This window comes from Macaca fascicularis, chromosome 12, assembly GCF_037993035.2.
Source record: "Macaca fascicularis isolate 582-1 chromosome 12, T2T-MFA8v1.1".
NCBI classification, from domain to species: Eukaryota; Metazoa; Chordata; class Mammalia; order Primates; family Cercopithecidae; genus Macaca; species Macaca fascicularis.
In genome coordinates this window covers 74792481-74815070 of record NC_088386.1, presented here as the reverse complement: position 1 = coordinate 74815070, position 22590 = coordinate 74792481, and the positions used below count along the sequence as shown (strand labels likewise).

General features: G+C 39.1%; 1 protein-coding gene across 7 annotated transcripts in view; it reads left to right on the top strand.

Moving 5' to 3' along the window:
• The first annotated feature begins 2552 nt into the window (after positions 1–2552).
• Positions 2553–22590, top strand: part of SESTD1 (SEC14 and spectrin domain containing 1) — a 151385-nt gene continuing 131347 nt past the window's right edge. For 6 of the 7 annotated variants that reach the window (XR_012421288.1, XR_012421285.1, XR_012421286.1 and 3 more), the window contains exon 1: positions 2553–2844. The gene's annotated coding sequence lies outside the window, so the exon portion shown is untranslated. Of the gene's footprint in view, positions 3211–22590 lie in introns of all 7 variants that reach the window. The other variant, XM_065525702.2, reaches the window with a different exon arrangement.

The window sequence follows — 22590 nt, the reverse complement described above, 5'->3', positions numbered from 1 at the left end:
TATCAAACTGAATTTTGAAATATCATCATTAGAATGCAGAAAATTGTACTCCTCTACTTCTTTCTTTATACTTGCAAGATTGGATTCAGTTCTAGGTGCCACATTTTAAGAGGCACTGGAGAATGTTTAGATAAACGCACATGGAGATGAATGGGATGTGAATAAAAAGTGGGTGGGGAAGGCACACATTGTGACTGTTGACTTCAAATGTTTACAAGGCTGCCTACGGAAGGGGAACCATGCTGTTCTGTATTAAACAATGTTAGTACTAGGTTCAGATTCACTGGACACATTCATACACATGGCATTCATATTTACAATAATGATTTAAGGTGCTATTATCATTTTATCCTTTTAGAATGGAGCAAACTCATACTTGGAGCAGTTTTGTGCTTTTCCAAGGTCACACAATTAGGAAGTTATAAACCCAGGATTTGACCACACTTCTTTGGAGTTTAAGTCCAGTGGTGTTTCTACCAATACTGCAGCTACCTACCAAATGTATACAGAGACACATTTCAGTTGAACATAGAAACTAGCAGGACTGTTTAAAAATGAAAACTGTTGTGAGGTCGTGAATGATTTCCTATCACTTGGAGTTCAAACATATGCTGGATAGCTAGTTTGCAAGAATCTAGCATATATATATATTTAACTTTATAACAAAATATTAAAAACAAATGCGAATCATAGAGCCGAAGAAACTCCAGAAGTGAAGCCTCATGACTATAAGTGATTGAGCTAAGTTCATTCAGTAGTTACTGGAAAACATAGCATCCAAATTTCATTCTCTGAATTGATTTAAGGTGCTATTAATGTTTTTTCCATTATAGCAGTTACTTCTCACCTAACACCTAGGTAATACAACGTGGAACCAGAAATATGGAAAGAGGAAGGGCAGGGATATTTTGTGAATTACTATAACGGATTGCTTGGCATGCTCTTGTTTTATTAGGATAAGCAAAGAATGTGAATGGTCGTTGGAGTGAGTTTTAAATGATAAGCAGAGAACACCATATAGTAGAGAAGGGAAAAACAGAATACCACGGAAGGCTAAAAAAGACAGGGACTGTGAACTTCACTGTATTTTCTTCTTGCTATGTTCTGGGGAGCAAAAAATGAACTAGATAAAATCCCTGTCCTTTTAAAGAACACACAGTCTAGGAAGAAAAGGCCACCAAGCAAAGCAACAGGAAAAAAGCAAGTACTAAATATTATCATATGGAACACTGTAAATAGATGATTTTATGAAAGCAGAGAGAAAAAGTATTTAATTCATTGTAAGTGTGTGGGGTAAGGATGCAGATGTGGTGAAAGGAGATGATTGCAGGGAAGATTCCAAGGAGGAAGGAATGTACTATCTTCATTATCTTGAAGGATAATAGGAGTTCAACTGGTTAAATGAGGGATGGATTTCAGGTGGGGGAAAACTACAAGGGCACAAAGACAAAGCCTGTTGAATTTGTGTGATACGTAGATATGTTAGGAGTTGAAGCTGGAGCCAAGGAGGTCAAGAGATCAGATTTTAAATGGCTTTGTAAACCATGATAATAGGTTTGACTCTGATTCAACCTGGTGGAGAGACTCTGAATGATTTTAAAGAGGGACATTGCATGCTCAGCTCTGTCTTTTTGGAGCATTCTCTCTGGCAGTTATGTGGAACTGAAGCAGCAGTGAAATTAAAGACTTGACCTAAAAAGTGGCAAAGAGGTGGAAGTCATGGAGACAGACTGATATTCACAGAATTAAGAAGAAGAATTAATCCATGGGATTTTAAGTCAGAAAACTTTAGTGGAGAGAAATTTGGTTGCTTAGTTGTTGGAATGGCAAGATTTTATCAATGGAATTAGGTGATACTCAAGTGAGTGGCTGAGTGAATAATATGGAAGTCTTGAAATTGGGACCACACAGCTGCTCTGATCTGGTGTGAATTTGCTGATGACTCTTTTGAACTGAATTCAGGAAATGACATAAAAATGATTTGCGCAATAAAATGAGAACAAGGACTCTTAAGTCAGTATATTTGGAGAAAAATAACTAGGTTGGTAAAAATGGGGAAGTAGCCATTATCAGGGAGCCCCATTTGTGGATTAATTTTGGACTGTCCAATGGAAAGATCCTCAAAGCAAAACAAATGCCCTGAATCCAGCCCTTCCTCACAGCAACCCTTTCCCTTTCATCTGCCTTCATCCTTCAGCCACACCACGCCTTGGCAGTGGGTACTTGGGAGCAGCTCTTGGAGACCTTGTACTCGAACCTCGAACTCCAGGATGAAGCCAGAGGAAATAAACGACCTGCCAAGGTGTCAAGTAGCGGGCCCTCTCTGAAGCCCAAATTTCTGACTTCAGGTCTAGGGACCCTTCCACTTTCCCAGACTGCCTCCCGCCTGGGGAGCCTGGGCCTCGACTAGGGGTGGGGACGGCAGGGTCCGTCCGGGATCGCCAGAGTCCCGCTCGCGCCCAGCCCTCAGCCCCAGGCCCGGTTGGACGCCCCGCCCCGTCCCACCCCGCCTGCTTCCCCCTTCCCGCGCCGGGCTGGGTCGCTGTACCGCCGTCACCCGGGCGTGCGCGGGGTCGCGCGGACGCGGCTCGGGCCGCGGGTGCCGAGAGGTCGCCGGGCCACCCGCGCCCCCGCTCCCGCCTGACGCACGGAGGGGCCGGGACGCGATTTGCCGCGAGTGACTGGAGCCGCCGCCGCCGTCGCCGCTGCTGCCGCCCGGGCCCGCTCCGCCCCCAGCCCGCCTTCCTCCCGCCGCGCCCTCCGCCTCCGCCCGCACCTCGCTAGCGTTCCCCTGTCCTCCCCAACGCCCCGGAGCCGCCGGCCGCTAGCGTCAGCGCCAGCCAGGTGAGTGTGGCCGCCGCTCGGCCTGGGCGGGAGAAGCGCGCAGGCCCCGCGGCCGGGCGGCCGGTGCAGCGGTGGCGCGGCGGCGGCGGCAGCGGGCCCGGCTTTCTTCCCCCGCGCGGGCCGCGGGGCGGAGGGGCTGCGCAGTGAAGGAGGGGAGCCCCCGCCCCGCCACCCCTCCGCTCCCAGCGCCCTGGCCGCCCCCGCCGCCGCAGACAAAGCGCCCGAGGTGGGAGCCCTGCGGGCCGCCTTTGCCTCCGCGCCGTCTGCCGGGTGCGGCCGCGGCCCGCAGAGACCGGGCCGCGCGCTTTTCCGCTCTTGAGCGCCCTTGTTCATTTCTGGGTGAAAGGGACCCGAATTGTGCAACAGGTTTGGGCGTTAATCCTTATTTTCCAGCGGGTCTCTTTTGCCAGCGTGCAGGAACCAGATGTGGCTCCCGGCTCTGGGGCGAGTCCCCACGTCCAGCGCCCGCGGCTGGCTCCTTTGTGTGACCGGTGACCGGCCCTGTCGGGTGGGTGGGGGACACGGACTCGAGGCCCCAGGGCTGTGCCGAGGCTCCTGGACGCCTCCTCAGGTCGCGGGGCTTGGCTTCCACGGGCCTGCCGGAGGTTAACATCCCTCCAGCGTTTGGGAGAGTCACAAAGGGGAGGAGAGAGCGGGTTGGCCAGGGTCCGTGGTTGTGTGTTTTTCTATTTTAGGTAGACTCATACTAGAAAAGAGCCGCAGTCTGACCAGCTCTTGAGGGTACGGGTGGCATTTCACCCTGGGATGCACGGTTTGGACTTGGCTGTTGCTCTGATATCCCCCTTGGTTTTCTTGGTGCTTTGACATCTTTCTCTCATACACAGACATCGCGGGAGAAGTTGGAAGTGCTGCCGAGGGAGTAACTAGATAGCAGCTGTTTGACAGGTCGTCTCTTGCTTCACGTTTTGCCTGTGTCAAGCATGCCCACCATGTATCCCAGCATAGCTTGGCAAACCATCAAATTTAAATTGCTACTCAAAATCCTAATCCTTATACATACTGACATACACAGACACATATATATGTGTATATTTTTTCTATTTTGGCTGGCTAAATCTTATTAATGTGAGAATTTTTCCCCCCAAGGAAGAATGCATAATAAGGTACACTTTATCTTTGTTTACATACCTTGGGTTATGCCAATACCTAGCTGGTTTCATTGGTATGCTATTTTAGTGTAACAATACTAATTCCTTTAGCTTTGAGCAGTAAAATACGTCTTTGTTCTGGGACCAGGAAGCTTTTATACGTAATACTTTGCCCCACGACTAAATACATGAAAAAATTCCCGAAGGACCTAGAAAGCATTTCACAACTCTATAGGCTGTTTTTATGTTCCAAATTCCAGGAAATCGTTTTGTTGAATATTCAAACATTCTGGACTAAATTTAACCTTAAAAATTGGGCCCACTCTAGTAAGTTCCCCAGCAGTAGAAAAATGAATTGATTGCATTTACCAAACATTTTAGCCGCTGTGAGTGAGAATTGAATGGAATAATTGATGTAAGAGATTAGGAGCTAGTGATGGACTAGGAATCTGACAACAGAATGCAGAATGTAGAAAGTTGTAAGTAGAGGTCACGAAGTTGCATCTCCTTGGGTTTTAGTTGATTGCTAGGCATTTAATGACATTTTTAAACAGGTAATCTAATGATGTATCTGAAAATGAAATGTCCACTAATTAAGAAAACAAAGTATTGCATTTTGACCTTTTTAAAAAAATGTGTTTTATAATGACTTGTTGAAGCTTTTCCACTCTCTAAAAATGAACTTGGTATTAATAACATTTCTTTTGAAAAAATGAAATTATACCAAACTAATCCGATTCTTAGAAAGTTTCTCTGTTATAGTAGTTTTACTTTACTAAAAATACCATTAATCTGTGTAGTAGCTGACTTCAAAGATCTTTTAAAGCTGTTACAAGCAACAGGAACAACCTCTTGAGGAAAGTAGAATATTTACTAATAAAAAGTAGCAAGCAGAGAAGTGAGCCACGACTGGACCATTCCATCCTGGGTGACAGAGCCAGCCTTGTCTCAAAAGAAAAAGCAGAGACTTAAATATTTATAATAATTTTCTTTGAGATATAATTCATATGCCATAGAATTCACTTTTTTAAAGTATACAATTTGGTGGTTTTAATATATTCACAAAATTGCGCAAATGTCAACACTAACCCAAGAACATTATTATCCTAAAAAGAACCTTGTACCTAGTAGCTTTTGTTACTATTCCCCCTCCCCCATATTTGACAACCACTAATTTACTTTATGTCTCTATGGATTTGCCTATTTTGGACACTTCATGTGAATAGAATCATAATATGTGGCCTTTTGTGTCTTTCACTTAGCATTATGCTTTCAGGGTTTATTCATATTATACCGTATATCAATACTTCATACCTTTTATGGCAGAATATTATTTTGTTATATGGCTATGCCACATTTTGTTTGTCCAGTCTTCAATTGATGGGCATTTGGGTTGTTTCTACTTTTTGGCTATAATGAATAATGTTGTGGATACTCAATTACAAGTTTTTGTATGGTATATATGCTTTCAGTTTTCTTGGATGTATACCTAGATGTGTAATTGCTGGGTTTTATGGTAATTCTGTTTAACTTTTTGAGGATCTACTAGACTGTTTTCCATAGCTGCTGCGCTGTTTTACATCCCTTCTAGCAGTGTATGAGGATTCCATTGTCTCCACATCCTTGCCAACACTTAATGTTTGTCTTTTTGATGATAGCCATCCTAGTGGCTGTGAAGTGATATCGCATTGTGATTTTCATTTGTATTTCATCTTTTCATGTTTTTATTGGCCATTTGTGTATCATTTTCTCATTTAATCTTTTAAATGGTGCTGTAAGGTAGGTTTATTCCTATTTTACTGCCAGGAAACTAAAGTGCAAAGAAGTTTAATCATTTGCTTGTTTTTTTAACCTTATAGTTAATAAGTTGCAAAGTCTGAATGTAAACTCAGGTCTTCTGACTCTACTTCCTGCACTCAATGAGGCATATAGAAGTTAAATTGTGTTTGTGAATATCTGGCTGATCAGTGACAAAGTGAGGGAAAAATAAAAAAAACCAAACAATAACAAAAAATAAGGTGTTGTGGCCACACTGCTACATATTCATCAGATTTTATTATGCATTTTCAAATAAATTCCTTTTCTTCTATCATAATAAGGTAGGTCTGCTTTCCACATTTCCAACGGGGAAAGAGAGTCAGAGTGATTCAACCTAGTAACAGCTTCTTAATGGCATAGCCCATCCTAGAACCCACTGTTTCAGAATTTGAATGTATGTATATATAGAGAGTAAAAGCTGAAAATCTCCCTTCACTTTGTCCTTTCCCCTTCTTCACTCCTAAGACCACTTCCGTGTTAGAGAAACCGCTGTTAACAGTTTGAGGTGTATATTTCCAAACCTGTATCTTTGTATTTATGTGTGTATTTATGTATAAATATACATTTTCATATTCTACCGTACATAAAGACATGTTGCTATTCACAATGTTTTTTCTTTTACAAATGGGATTATACTATACATATTCCTTTGTTTTTCACTTAAATATGTTAAACTTTTGCATATGTAATTACAAAGGATAAATCTAATATTACGTTTTCATTCAAGTTTGCTATCCATGCCTGGCGTTGGTGTCAGGATGAAGCCAGAATTGAGAATGATTAGGAAACTTTTCACTTTTTTCTGTGCTCTGAAACAGTTTAAAATATCTGCCCTTTAAATGTTTACTAGAAATCATCTGACAACTTGGGGTCAGAGAGAGATCTGAGATTACCTTTCTAATTTTTTTTTTTCTTTAGAGACAGGGTCTCGCTCTGTTGCCCAGGCTAGAGTGCAGTGGCGTGATCACACCTCACTGCAACCTCAACTGCCTGAGCTCAAGTGATTCACCCACCTCAGCTTCCCAAGTGGCTGAGACTACAGGCATGTGCCACCATGTGCAGCTAATTTTTGCATTTTTTGTAGAGGTGAAGTTTCTTGGTGTTGCCAAGGTTGGTCTCAAACTCCTGAGCTCAAGCAATCTGCCCACCTTGGCCTTCTCAAATGCTGAGATTACAGACATGAGCCATTGCACCTGGCCCATTTTCTTATTTGTAAAATGGCAATAATTCCTACCTTATAAGAGTTTTGAAATATTAAATGATATGTGAGCTAATATATGAAACGCCTCAGTAGTTGCATCTAACAAAATGAATAAATGTAATAAACTGTAACATGCTATACAAATGTAAATATGTTACTACAGTTATTGTAATTATGCTTTAACCTAATAGGAACAGGTTTAAGTAGATAGGATGGTGGAGCTAGGGACAGTTTCCACTAATAAATCAGAAGGATCTGTAAAAATTCACAGGCCATTTGCGATTTGATTCTGGTAGACAGTGGTATCTAAATACACTCTTTAAGAAGGATAGTAGGGAAAATCATTAACAAAACAGATCTGGATTAATCTTGTGTTGTCACTTGTTAGCCTTGTGACTGGACAAGTTAATTTCTCAGTAACATGAGATAACACCTTCTTTTATAGGGCAGTTAAGAAGAAAGAGATTAGTTTCTAGCATGCAGTAGATGTTCAAAATAGTCGATGTTTTTTCTTTCTATGTAGTGAATACCCAGCAGTGACAAACCTGAGATGTTGAGTTTTACTATTTTACGGTTGCTTAGTGAGTTGGAAAGAACATTAAGCCATAAGTCAGAGTTTTGTTCTCTCCTATGTTTATTAGCCATTGGCTGTGGATGAGTCACCTAAGTGCTTAGATCCTTCTGTTTTCCTTATCTATAAAAAAGCTAGAGAACTAAGACAGGCACGGTGGCTCACACCTGTAATCCTAGGACTTTGGGAGACTGAGGCGGGTGGATCACAAGGTCAGGAGTTCAAGACCTGCCTGGCCAAGATGGTGAAACCCTGTCTCTACTAAAAATACAAAAATTAGCCGGGTGTGGTGGCGGGCGCCTGTAATCCCAGCTACTTGGGAGGCTGAGGCAGAGAATTGCTTGAACCCGGGAGGTGGAGGTTGCAGTGAGCCGAGATCATGCCACTGCACTCCAGCCTGGGTGACAGAGTGAGACTTTGTCTCAAAAAAAAAAAGGCTAGAGAACTACACATTTTATCTCATTTAATTTTTCCAATAATCCTATCAGATAGGGATGATTTCCATTTTCCCTTTCTAATAGACAAACAAAGGTGCAGGAATTGGATTTTCCAAGGTCTACTTGGTGGACTCTCCCAGTCCTGGCACTATTCTTTGGCTCATTACAACTATTCACTCCTGGGATGATAGGGCGTGCCCTTATATACAGGGAATACCAAGGGGGGAAACCTACTATAAACTGAAATGCTAAGTGTATGAATAAACAAAGCAGTGTTGGATGAGACCACTTACTTATTAATGACTTCCATTAATAAAATACAAATAGAGGATTGTTAATGTGTCCCAAAGCCAATGCTTAAGAGTAGCAATTTAAGATGATACTTCATTTTCTCATAATCACCTTATCTAAATAATTTATTATCTACTCCTAATTTCATTTTCAGTTTGACCAAGTAAAGCAGAGAAGTAAATTAGTAAGTTAGTGGTCAGAGCTGGTTTGATAGTGGTGTGTGTGTGTGCGCGCGCGGGTGTGTGTGACAGCTGAGAAGTATAGTTCTTCAGCAGCTTGGCATATGCAGAAACTGCACATTCTTGGAAAGAAGTAATCTGATTATAATTCATTGCCTTCTAGTAGATTTGCAGAGTCATTTAGAAAATGAACCTGCCTTTGTCAGCTGGTTTGTAAAGACCTATTGATTATATTCTTGAAAGATAGTAATATTGTCTTTCCTTTACTAGGCATTGCCAAAGCTTTTGCTTGTGAGTTTCATTTTATTTGATCAGGTTCAGTGATATTGATTTGGTATCTCTGCATGCTTTGTGCTAGGGATATATGAAACAAAATGCTGTTGAGAGATCACAAATTGAATTGTGATTCAGTAATAGTTTAGAAAGTTTAGAAATTCTATCTATTAGGGCTTCAGTTAGCCTATTTTTGTAGTAGAAGTGGGAATTACTGTGTTTAGGTTAGATAATTTTTATCAGAAAAGGCTTGAATTGCACTGTGTAAATTCTCACTGACATTGCTTCTTTTCTGCAGAATACAAAATACTTTGGAGCTATATATAAGAATTAGAAAACGTGGTTCTTGTTTTCAAAGAGTTTATAATCAATCAGGGAGGCAATGAAGGAAGAAACTGAGTAAAAGAATAAAGAGCTCTTAAAGCTTGTGTCTTGTCTTTGTAAAATCAATTTTGCAACATTGGACTTTGGTAAGGTGTCATAGGTCTCTCCTGAGGGACAATATGAGAAACATCTATCCCTTTGAAGACTGGTGATTATGTGTCTCATATATTTTGATCATTCTATGGGGCTTTTTTTGCTATATAAAATTACTGTTTGATTTAACTACCAAGGGTAGCTCCCCTTCTGAGTACTTCTCTGTGTATCTCTTAGATTGCCTGGGTTTTCCTTTTTGTTATGGCTGCTAGAAAGCCAGAACTAGATTTGTGGCCCACTGCAGAACACATAAATATGTTTTTGTATTATACAATTTTTAGCCTTTTTCTTGGCACCGTTTTTGGTTCTTTTCTCTATTCTTTGCGTTTATTTTTAATTTGTTAACTTGTTATAGTGCATTTATTGTGTCTTTAACCCTTTTCAGAACAAAATGGGGTATATACAAATAAAGGCATACCCCTAAGGTATTGCCAGTTCAGTTTCAGACCAACACAGTAAAGCAAATATCTCAAAGCAAGTCATACAAGTTTTTTGTTTCTCAGTGCATATAAAAGTTATGTTCACACTGTAGTTTACAAAATGTGTAATAGAATTATGTTTAAAAAATGATCTATATATATCTTCATTTAAAAATACTTTATTGCTTAACAATGCTACGGATCCTCTGAGCCTAAGTGAGTTGTAATCTTTTTGCTGGTGAAAGGTCTTACATTAATGTTTATAGCTACTGACTGATCAGGATGGTAGTTGCTTGAAGTTTGGGGTAGCTATGGTAATTACTTCCTTACTTTCTTTTCTTTTTCATAAGGGCAGCCCCCTGAACCAGAATAGGTTCAAGATAGACTCCCTTATTCTATGACATAGGATGAGATGTGTTCTGATTTTAAATAAAATTGAAAAAAAAAAAAACCCAATAATGAAGTATGCCACGTTGATGGACTCTTCTCATGAAAGATTTCTCTGTGGCATGAGATGCTGTGTGGTAGCATTTGAGCCACAGTAGAACTTTCACAATTTGAGTCAGTCCTCTCAAACCCTGCCACTGCATTTTCAACTAAGTGTATGTAACATTCTAAATCCTTTGTTGTCATTTGAACAATGCTTATGGCACGTTCACTAGGAGTAGATTCCATCTCAAGAAACTACTTTCTTTGCTCCTCCATATAAAGCGACTCCTCATCTGTTAAAGTTTTTGTTGTTGTTGTTTTGTTTTTTTTTTTTTGAGATGGAGTCTCACTCTGTCGCCTAGGCTGGAGTTCAGTGGCACAATCTCTACCCAGTGCAACCTCTCCCTCCCAGGTTCGAGTGATTCTCCTGTCGCAGCTTCCCAGGTAGCTGGGACTATAGGCTTCTGCCACCACGCCCGACGAATTTTTTGTATTTTGAGTAAAGACGGGGTTTCACTGTGTTAGCCAGATTGGTCTCCATCTCCTGACCTCGTGATCTGCCTGCCTCGGCCTCCCAAAGTGCTGGGATTACATGAGTAAGACACTGCGCCTGGCCCCATCTGTTAAAGTTTTATCATGAGATTGCAGCAATTCAGTCACATCTGCAGGCTCCACTTCTAATTCTAGTTCTCTTGTTGTTTCTACCACATCTGCAGTTACTTCCTCCACGAAATTTTGAACTCCTTAAAGTTATCCATGGAAGCTGGGATCAACTTCTTCCAAACTCCTGTTTATGTCAGTATATTTTGACCTCCTTCCATGAATCACAGATGTTCTTAATGGAGTCTAGATTGGTGAATCTTTTCTAGAATGTTCTCAGTTTGCCCAAATCCATCAGATAAATCACTGTCTATGGCAGCTATAGCCTTTGAAATGTATTTCTAAAATAATAAGACTTGAAAGTCAAAATTACTCCTTGATCCATGGGCTACAGAATGACTTTTTTGTCAGCAGGTATGGAAACATTAATTTCCTTGTACATCTCCATCAGGGTTCTTGGATGACCAGGTGCATTGCCAATGAACAGTAATATTTTCAAAGGAATCTTTTTTTTTTTTTTTTTTTTTTTTTTGTCTGAGCAGCAGGTCTTAATAGTAGGCTTAAAAGATTCAGTAAACCATGCTGTAAGCACTTATGCTGTTATCCAGGCTTTGTTATTCCATTTGTAGAGAACAGGCTGAGTAGATTTCAGTCTGTTCAGAATGGTAAATGAGCATCGGCTTTCACTTAAGGTCACCAGCTGCTTTAACCCCTAACGAGAGTCAGCCTGTCCTTTGAAATTTTGAAGCCATTTACTTCTCTCTTGCTGTGAAAGTCCTAGATGACATCTTTGTCTAATAGAAGGCTGATTCATCTACTTTGAAAATCTGTTGTTTAGTGTAGCCACCTCCATCAGTTATCTTAGCTAGATTTTTTTGGTAACGTCCTGCAGCTTCTACATCAGCACTTGCTGCTTCATCTTGTACATTTATGTTATGGAGATGACTTCTTTCCTTAAACCTCATGAACCAACTCCTACTAGCTTCAAACTTGCCTTCTGGAGCTTCCTCACCTGTCAGCCTTCATAGAATTGACTAGAAGTAGTGTCTTGCTCTGAATTAGGCTTTGGCTTGAGGGAATGTTGTAGCTGGTTTGGTCTTCTATCCAGACCACTGGACCTTTCTCCATATTAACAATGTGGCTGTTTCACTTTCTTATCATTCGTATGTTTTCTGGAGTGGCACTTTGACTTTCCTTCAAGAACTTTACCTTAGAATTTACAGCTTGACTAACTCACTAGAGACCTAGCTTTTGACCTTTCTTGTCTAAAGACATACCTTCCTCAGTAAGCTTAATCATTTCTAGCTTTTCATTTAAAGTGAGAAATGTGACTCCTCGTTTCACTTTAATATTTAGAGGCCATTGTAGGATTATTGATTGGCCTAATTTCAATATTATTGTGTCTCCTGGGATAGAGAGGCCTGAGGAGAAGGAGAGAGACAGGAGAACCCCCATTTAGTGGAACAGTCAGAATATACACGATATGTATTGATGAAGTTCGTTGTCATATGGGTGTGATTCATGGTACCCCCAAACAATTAACATCAAAGATCGCTGATCACAGATCACCATAACAGATATAATAATAATGAAAAAGCTTGAAATATTGTGAGAATTACCAACATGGGACACAGAAACACAAAGTGAACACATGCTGTTGGAAAAATGAGCTGACAAACTTGCTCCACTTAGGATTACCACCAACCTTCAATCTGTGAAAAAAATAGTATCTGCAAAGCACAGTAAAGCAAAGTGTATTAAAGTGAGATCTGCATGTAGATATACATAAAATCCATGGCAAATATATTGAGGCAAACAGATTAATATAGTAGGGACTAGATATGGCAAGTATGTTTTATTTCATGGGCTAGCTTTAATTGATAGTGAAGACTGCCTAGAAGACTGCATTGAGAAGTTAGTTGGATATAGCTTCTGGATTTAGTGGGAAAGGATACTGTGATCATTGAATGGTGTTTATTGTTGTGAGTAGGCGTAGTGATGGCGTTAGTGCCTGTATTTGCTGTCCCTGGTATAGATAGAATATTCAGAATGCTAAATAGCACATAGGTGGGTGGCTTTTAAGTTTAAAGTTAGGTTTTGCAGGGAGAGATGCGAATTTGGGGAAAAATGCTGGTGACTCTGGAATTAGCAGTCAGATTGGTTCAGCTGGAATAAAAAGTCTGTAGTGCATTAAGGAGAAATGAAGTTGGTGGAAAAAGTGAGGAAGGGGATGTAGGAAGCCTTAATGGATAGATGGAGTAGATTAGATTTTCTTTTTTAGCTCCTAAATTTTTTTTTTCTCATTAATCCTCTACATTCTTTCCATAGTCTTTGTCTTAGTTCAGCTCCTGGTCATCCTTTTTATTTAAAAGTTAATTATTTTTTGAATAGGTAATACATTAATATGTTTCAAATTTTATTTTTTATTTTTATTTTTCTTTTTGAGACAAGATCTCTCTCTGCCACCCAGGCTGAAGTGCAGTGGTGCATTCAGGGTTCTCTGCACCCTCAAACTTCTGGGCTTAGGTGATCCTCCTGCCTCAGCCTCCTGAGTAGCTGGGACTACAGGTGCGTGCCACCACACCTGGCTAATTTTTGTATTTTTTATAGAGTCAAGGTTTTGCCATGTTGCCCGTGCTGGTCTCCAACTCCTGAGCTCAAGCAGATCCGCTTGCTTCAGCCTCCTAAAGTGCTGGGGTTACAGGTGTGAGCCACTGTGCCTGGCCTCTAAATTTAAAAGGTGTAAAAGGACACATTAAAAATTCTTCCTTTCATTCCTACTCAACTGCTGAGTTCTCTCCTCCACAAAGTCAGTGTCATCAGATTCTTATGTATTCTTCCAGAAATATTTTATGTATATGCATATGGTTTCCCATCCTTTTTATACAAACGATACTTCAGTACCTATTCCTATATTGCTTCTTCTATGTCACATAGTGTTCTGTACCTTACTTTTTTTACTTCTTGGAAAATTACATTAAAAGCTTTCATCTTTTCTATTTTTAAATATACTTTTTGTTTTAGAATAATTTTGGATTTGCAGAACACTTGCAGAATAGTACAACGTCCCCATATACACCTCACCCAGTTTCAGTTTCCACTGACAGTATCCTACTTTGGTTCATTTGTCAAAACTAAGAAACCAGCATCATATGTTACTGTTAACTGGAGACTTGCTTTGGATATCACCAGTTTTTCCATTAAAGTTCTTTTTCTGTTTCAGGAACCATCCAGAAAACAAGATTGCATTTAGTTGTCATTTCTCCTTAGTCTCCTCTTGACAGTTTTTCCGAGGTTTTTTTTTTTTTTTTATGGAAGTTTTAAGAAGTACTGGTGATTTATTTTAAGACATACACTCTAAAAAACAAAAGTGTTGAATCTTACTTTTTGTCAGCTGGATGGGAGTAGTAGTGGTGGTGGTCCTTTGCTCTTTTCCATGTTTGAGTTTTATGTTTGGAAGTCTGTGAGGTCAGCCTAACCACCTATGTATTTTATGCCTGTCTTCTCCCCAGACTTTTATAGTTCATTTACTCCTCACCGGATGGAGGCTGTAAGAACTTTGGGATGTGAGAACAGATGAACAGATTCCTGGGGGTTGGAAGGGAGGAAGATATACAAAAATGGTCACCATGCTGAAAGAAGGAAAGGGGTATCAAACCAGGGGAGGGAAGTAGACACTATGAAAATAACATCTGAATCTTTGCAACTTGAGTCTTGGGTTCTGAATAATTAAGTTTAAAAGAGTGGCAGGGACAAAAGAGAGGTCAAGTCAACTATTAACTTTTTGGGCCAAATTCTCCCAGATGTAGTATTTGTACTGAAACAATTTTTCTAGTGGACCCAGCAAAATAAAAAATAAAGCCCCTACTTCCTCAATTTAACCAAGTCAAACCAAAAGGTAAAAATACCTCTTAGCTGCCTTGAAGTGCAAGACAAGCATTTAAAAAGACAGTTCAGTCCTTGTTTAAATCTTTTTCTGATTTGATAGAGGAAGGTGGAAAATAGTGGACTCCTGAGGCAGGAGATAGAAAGGATGCTATAGACAACTTGAAAGATGAGAGAAAGGGGAGCTTAAAGGCAGCTCAGAAGACAAACAGGGATTTTTACAGTTTTAACTAGATCTTGAATTACCTTTACTCACAGCCAGATGAAAGCTGTATACCAGAGATTTCCCCCAGTAGGACAGGCAGCTAACCAGATACGCATCTTGAGTTGTGGTGAGGCGTAAGCCACTACTACTTTATAATTTAGTATTTGTATCCTATTTACTTTCAAAATACCTAAGAACTCCAAGATTAGAAATAGAGTGAGTGGATGCGTTAGGGCCTCTGAATTAAGCAGTTGACAACACCTGTACTACAGTTTAATTCTGCTCTGAACATACAGTTTCCGTTCAAATGTTATTTGAGCTAAACTGCTTTTGAACTTTGAGAGAATATTTAAGCCTATCAATTACTCATACCTTAGTGTGAATCATTTAAGCAAATTATTGCCATTCTCCCTAACACTTTGCTGACATCAGATACTGTGGAAGTAAGAATGTTGATAGGAGAGATAATTTTATAATTTACATCTGGTCTTAGTCCATTCAGGGTGCTATAACAGAATACCATATTCTGGGTGGCTTATGCGCAACAAAAATTTATTTCTTATGGTTTTGGAGGCTGGGAAATCCAGGATCCAATTATGACAGATTTTGTGTCTGGTGAGGGCCAGCTTCTTGGTTTGTAGTTGACCATCTTCTTTCTGTATCTTCACATGGGAAAAGGGGCAAGGGAACTCTCCAGATCTCTTATAAGAATACTAATCTCACTGATTAGGTCTCTGCCCTCATGAACTAATAACCTACCAAAGGCTTCATCTCCTAATACTCTCACATTAGGTGTTAGGATTTTAATGTATGAATTTGTGGGGGAGGACACAAACATTCAGTCTGTAGTACATCTCTTGTGCAGGATAGTGCTGGACCCTGCAGTTGTTGCTTTGGGTGACATTTAAACATTGAGCATAGACTGGTGATTGGAAGCACTGGTGTTGGAGCAAGGGCAGGTCTGGATTAGACAGAACCTGGCCCTCCTTAATCATTCCACATATGGTAACTAATATATCTTCATCCACCCCTGTGTGACCATTGTTATTCTTGTACTTTATTTTAGAACACAGTATTCAAATATTAGAAAGTACAAAAAAGATTTCGGGTAAGTTTCCCACCCATGTGTAGCAAGATATAAAGAGTTTCTTTCTGTGGCCACACCCAGTTCCTTCTCACCCACTACTTCCTCCTTAATACCTGGCAGCCATTATTCTCCAATTTCTATAGTTTTGTCATTTCAAGAGTCCTGTATAAATGGGATCTTATTGTATATATATTTTTGGGATTTTTTTTTAATTCAGCATAATTCACTGGAGATTCATACACAGGTTATTACTCTGTTTCCATAGTTCCTTTTTTATTGCTGAGTAGTATTCTGTGGTATGGATGTACCACAGTTTATTCACCCACTGAAGGATATCTAGGCTGTTTCTAGCTTTTGACTCTTACGAGTAAAGCTGCTGTAAACGGTCATGTATAGGTTTTTGTGTGAACATCACTCTTCATTTCTCTGGAATGAATGCCTAAGTGTTCAATTGCCAAGTTGTATGGTAGTTGCATGTTTAGGTTTTAAAGAGATTGCCAAACTGTCTTCCATAGTGTCTGTACTATTAATATTTTAAATTCCCTTTAACAATATATGAATGTTAAAGATGGAATTATATCCCCACAAATTTCATATGTTGAAGCCCTAACCCCTAGTACCTCAGAATGTGATTGTATTTGGAAACAGGTTTTTCTAAAAAGTGATTTTTGTTGAAATTGGGTCTTCAGAGTGGGCCCTAATCCATCTGACTGATATCCTTAAAAGAAGAAATTTGAACACACAGAGAGACACCAGGGATATGTGCAAACAAAAGAAAGACCATGAAAGGGCACAGAAAAAAGATGGTACCTGCAAGCCAAAGAAAGAGACCTCAGAAGAAACCAAACCTGCTGATACCTTAATCGTGGACTTCTAACCTCCGGAACTGTAAGAAAAGACATTTTGCTGTTTAAGCTACCCAGTCCGTAGTATTTTGTTATCGTTGCTCTAGGAGAATAATAATATGAGTGATCCAGTTTTTTTGCAATTTGAGTCTTCACTGTTTTGTTTTGTTTTTTTTAGCCATTGTGATAGGTTTGTAGTGATGTCTCACTATGGTTTTAATTTGTATTTTCCTGGTGGCTAATGATGTTGAACGTCTTTTCATGTGCTCGTCATCTGTATATCCTCTTTGATGAGATGTCTGTTCATGACTTCTGCCCTTCTGCCTGTTTTCTATTTGGATTTTTTTTTTTAAACTGGTGGGTTTCAAGCCTTCTCTATATATTCTAGAAACTAGTTCTTTGTTGAATATGTGGTTTGTTAAGTAATTTATCCCACTCTATAGCTTGTCTTTTCATTCTCTTAAGATGATTGTTCACAGAGCAAATGTTTTTAGTTTTGATGAAATTCCAGCTCTAGATCCTGAAAATTTTGGAAAACTTTTCTTCTAAAAGTTACAGTTTTTCACTTTTCATTTAAGTCCATGATCGGTTTTGTATAAGGTGTGAGACTTAGGTCAAGGTTCTTCTTTCTTTCCTTCCTTCCTTCCTTCCTTCCTTCCTTCCTTCCTTCCTTCCTTCCTTCCTTCCTTCCTTCCTTCTGTCCTTCCGTCCATCTGTCCGTCCGTCCGTCCTTTCTTTCTTTTTGCCTGTGGATATTCAGTTGCTCCACCACCATTTGTAGGAAAGGCAACCTTTCTCCATTGAGTTGTTTTTGTACCTTTGTCAAAAAGCAATTGGGCATATTTGTGTGTTTCTATTTCTGAGTTTTCCTGTTTTATTCATTTATTGGGTTAACTGATTCCTTCTACTGTATTGTTTTCCAAAATTGTTTTACGTAGTCTTTCTTTGCCTCCGTATGTAACTTTTAGGATAATTTTTTTCTATATTTACAAAGAATTTTGATAGAATTATGCTAGGAATTGCATTTAACTCATATAAATTCAGAGATAATTGGCACATTTCTATAGTGAGTCTGCAAATCCATGAATATGTTATATCTGTCAGTGTTTTATAGGTCTTTGATTTCTCTCATCAGTATTTTGTAGTTTCCAGCACACAAGTATTATACATATTTTGTTAGATTTATAACTAAGTATTTAATTTTTTGGAGTGATTATAAATGGTATTGTTTTTTAAATTTCATTGTTCATATGTTCATTGCTAGTATTATATGTTTGTCTTATATCCTGCAGCCGTACAGAACTCACTAGTTCTAGGATTTTTTGCTAGATTTCTTGGGATTTCCTATATAGGCAATTATTTGCAAATAGGGGTAGTCTTACTTCTTTTCTTTTATCTGTATGCCTTTTATTTCCTTCCCTTGTTATTGCACTGATTAGAACTTCCAGAACTGTATTGAAAAGATTGGTGAAAGTAGACATACTTGCCATGTTCTTTTTTTTTCTTTTTTTTTTTTTTTTTTTTTAAGACAGGGTCTCACTCTGTCACCCAGGCTGAGTGCAGTGATGTAATTATGGCTCAGTGCAGCCTCGACCTCCTGGGCTCAAGTGATCCTTCCACCTCAGCCTCCTGAGTAGCTAGGACCACAGGTGGGCACCACCACACCCAGCTAATTTTTTTGTTTTTTGTTTTTGTTTTTGTTGTTCTTCAGACAGGATTTCCCTATGTTGACCAGGTTGGTCTTGAACTCCTGAGCTAAAGCAGTTTTCCCACCTTGGCCTCCCAAAGTGCTGAGATTACAAGTCTGAGCCACTGTGCCTGGCTGCCATGTTCTTTATCTTAGGACAAAGTATTCAGTCTTTCACAATTGAATATAATATTAGCTTTAAGTTTTTAATGCAAACTCTTCATCAAGTTGATGAAGTTCCCCTTTATTCATATTTTTCTAAGAGGTTTTGTAGGTACTGAATTTTGCCTATTGCTTTTTTTGCAAGAGTTCATGATTATGTGATTGTTACCTCCTTTAGCTTGTTAATATGATTTTCCAATATTCAGTCAACTTGCCATCCCTACAATAAACCCCACTTGATTACTTTGTATAATCTTGCTGTGTATTGCTGAATACTATTTGCTAATATTTAGTTTAGGATTCTTAGGTTTATATTCATACCTTTGCCTAGTTTTGGCATTAGTGTATTATTAACTTAATAAAATGAAATGGAAAGTGTTCCCTCCTCTTCTGTCTCTCTTTTCTGTTTCAGTCTTCAACATGGACAATTCTCTTCTGTTTCTGGAAGAGACTGTGTAGAATTGGTGTTAATTCCTTTTAAAATATTTTGTAGACTTCTCCACCTGGGCTTGGAGATTTCTTCTTTCTTTTTTCTTTTTGAGTTTTATAAATTATGAATTTATTTTATTTGATAACTAAAGAACTATTCAAATTATCTATTTTATATTAGATGGGTTGTGATAGTTTGAGGAAGTGGCCCATTTAATCAAAGTGTGTAGAGGTGTTCGTAGTACTCTCTCTTGCTGTCTGCAGAGGCTGCCATGATATCTCTGTTGCATTCCAAATATTGGTAATCTGTGTTGTCTCTTTTTTTTTTTTTTTTTTTTTTTTTACTTTTTTTCCCCTTCTGCTTGCTTTGGGTTTATTTTGCTCTTGAGATGGAAGCTTAAATTATTGTTTTGAGATTTTTTTCCTCTTTTCTAATGTATACATTTAGTGCTATAAATTTCCCTTTAGCATGGCCTTAGCTATGTTCCATGTATTTGGATATATTGTAGTTTCATTTTTCATTCAGTTCAATATGTTTTTTTATTTCCCTTAAGACTTCCTATTTGGCTCTTAGGTAGTGTAAATTTCTGTTTATTCGTGTATCTACTGTACATTTAAGCCACTGCTAATTATTTACCATCCTAACTGACACTGTCAGAAATAACATCCTTTAACCAGGCATGGTGGTTCATGCCTGTAACCCTAGCCCTTTGGGAGGCCAAGGCAGGAGGATCCCTTGAACCTAGGAGTTCAAGACCTGCCTAGGCAACATAACGAGATCTTGTCTCTACAAAAAAAAAAAAAAAAAAAAGAATTAACAAATTAGCTAGGTGTGGTGGTACATGCCTGTAGTCCTAGCTACTTAGGAGCTGACGTGGGAGGGGTTGTGTGAGACAAAGAGTTCTAGGCTGCAGTGAGCTAGGAAGGTGCCACTGCACTCCTGCCTGGGTGACAGAGCAAGAAAGACCCTGTATCTTAAAAAAAACAACAACAAAAACAAACAAAATCTTTGGGCAACTTCCATGTTCTGAAGCTGAGTTTTCTAGACTTTTGTAAATGTTATAAGAACTTATGCTTCATTTATTTATTTTTAATATGCCCCATCCCTCATGCAGCATCTAGACTTAGGCTTTTATTGGATGAAATGGTCTTACATAATGTAAACTAAGTTGGAATTAAATTTAAAAAAACTACCCTGATCTCATCAGCATACGTTATATATCAAAACATTGCTATGTATCCCGTGAATATGTACAATTATTTTTCAATTAGAAAAACAAGTAAAATAAATACTTTAAAAATATGTGCCCAGCCTTGACTGCTATTATAGTTATATATATTACCTAGGTCGATAATAAAAGAATATATGCCCAAGTGGAATCTGAAAGTTGGAGACAATCCTCAACATGGACAAAGTAGAGAAAAAAATATATATATTTTATATATATATATATATAAAATGGGAGACTATATATATATATATATATATATATATAAAATGGGAGACTAATTCCTATTTCATAAACTCCTCAAAGTTAGATTTGGGCAGACTGCTGAGTAGATCTTTCTAATGAGTTTTAATATTAACCTACTTTCACTCTGCCACCTTCTCATGAGATTTTTTAGAAATGTTACTTGGTTACTAAGTGGTTGAAGATTGTTCTTTTATCTTTCTGTTATTGATTTCCAGTTTGAGTCCATTTGGGTCAGAGAAGAGATTCTCTATGATTTTGTTATTTTAAGTTTGTTGAAATTTGCTTTATTGCTCAGGTCTGTCTTGGTATGATCTATCTTAGTTTGTGATCCATGTGCATTTGGAAAGCAATTTGTATTCTGCTTTTTTGTGGTGGATTGTTTTATAAATGTTGATTAGATCTGGTTGGTTGATGTAGTGTTGAGTTCTTCTGCATCCTTGTTGATTCTCTGTAGTTGTTCGATAGACACTTGTTGAGAGAGAGAGAGAAAGAAAGCAAGAGATATTGAAGAGATATCTACAATTATAACTGTGCGTTTGTCTGTCTTTTTGGTTCTTTAGTTTTTGCTTCACATATTTTTCAACTTTGTTATTTGGTGCATACACATTTAGGATTGCTATGTCTTCTTGTTGAATTGGCCCTTTTATCATTATAAAATGTACATCTCTATCTCTGGTATAGCCATTCTCACTTTTCTTTGGTTAATTTTTTTTTTTTTTTTTTTTTTTTTTTTTGAGACAGAGTCTTATTCTGTCACCCAGGCTGCAATGCAGTGGCATGGTCTCGGCTCACTGCAGCCTCTGCCTCCTGAGTTCAAGCAATTCTCCTGCCTCAGCCTCCTGAGTATCTGGGATTACAGGTGCACGCCACCACACCCAGCTAATTTTTGTATTTTTAGTAGAGACGGGGTTTCGCCACACTGACCAGGCTGGTCTCAAACTCCTGACCTCGTGGTCCGCCTGCCTCGGCCTCCCAAAGTGTTGGGGTTATAGGCATGAGTCACCGGCCCGGCCTGGTTAATGTTTACATGATTTATTTTTTCCATCCTTTTACTTTCAGCTTGCCTTTTTAGTATATTTGAAGTGAGTTTCTTGTAGGGAGCAATTAGTTGGGTCATGTTTTTTAATCTGCTCTATTAACATGTTTTTAAATGACTATATTTACACTAATATATTTACTGTAGTTGTTGCTGTGTTAAGGCTTACGTCTGCCATTTTATTTTCTATTCATCTCTGTTTCTCTTATCTGTTTTCTTTTTCCTCCCTTTTTATGGGTTCTTTGAGCATATTTTATTTTTTTGAGACAAGGTTTCATTCTGTTGCCCAGGCTGGAGTGCACTGGTGCCATCACAGCTCACTACAGCTACTGGGCTTGAGTGATCCTCCCACCTCAGCCCCCTAAGTAGCTAGGACCATAGGTGTGTGCCACCATATCTGGCTAATTTTTTTTTTTTTTGAGACAGAGTCTTCCTCTGTCGCCCAGGCTGGAGTGCCATGGCGAGATCTCGGCTTACTGCAACCTCCACCTCCTGGGTTCAAGCGAGTCTTCTGCCTCAGCTTCCCAAGTAGCTGGGACTACACACATGTGCCACCACACCTGGCTAATTTTGTATTTTTAGTAGAGATGGGGTTTCACCATATTGGCCAGATTGGTCTTGAATTCCTAACTTCGTGAGTTGTCTGCCTCAGCCTCCCAAAGTGCTGCGATTACAGATGTAAGCCAATGTGCCCAGCCCATCTGGCTAATTTTAAAAAATGTTTTGTAGAGGTAGGGTCTTGCTATGTTGCCAACATGCTGTGTTGCCCAGGCTGATCTCAAACTCCTGGACTCAAGCAATCCTCTTGCCTTAACCTTCCAAAATGCTGGATTACAGGCATGAGCCAGCATACCCAGCAAGCATATTTTAGAATTCTGTTTTGATTTATGTGTTTTGTTTTTGAGTGCATCTCTTTGTGTATCTTTTTTGGTGGTTGCTCTAGGTATTAATATTATATACATAATTTATTACAGTCTACTGTTGTCATCATTTAACCAGTTTGAGTGAAGTGTAGAAACCTTACCTCCTTTATGGCTCTTTACCCCATTTGTAATATAATTGTCTTACAGTGTTTCCTGTACAGACATTTAGAATCATGTCAGACAGCTATATCCTTATTTCAGGTGTCAA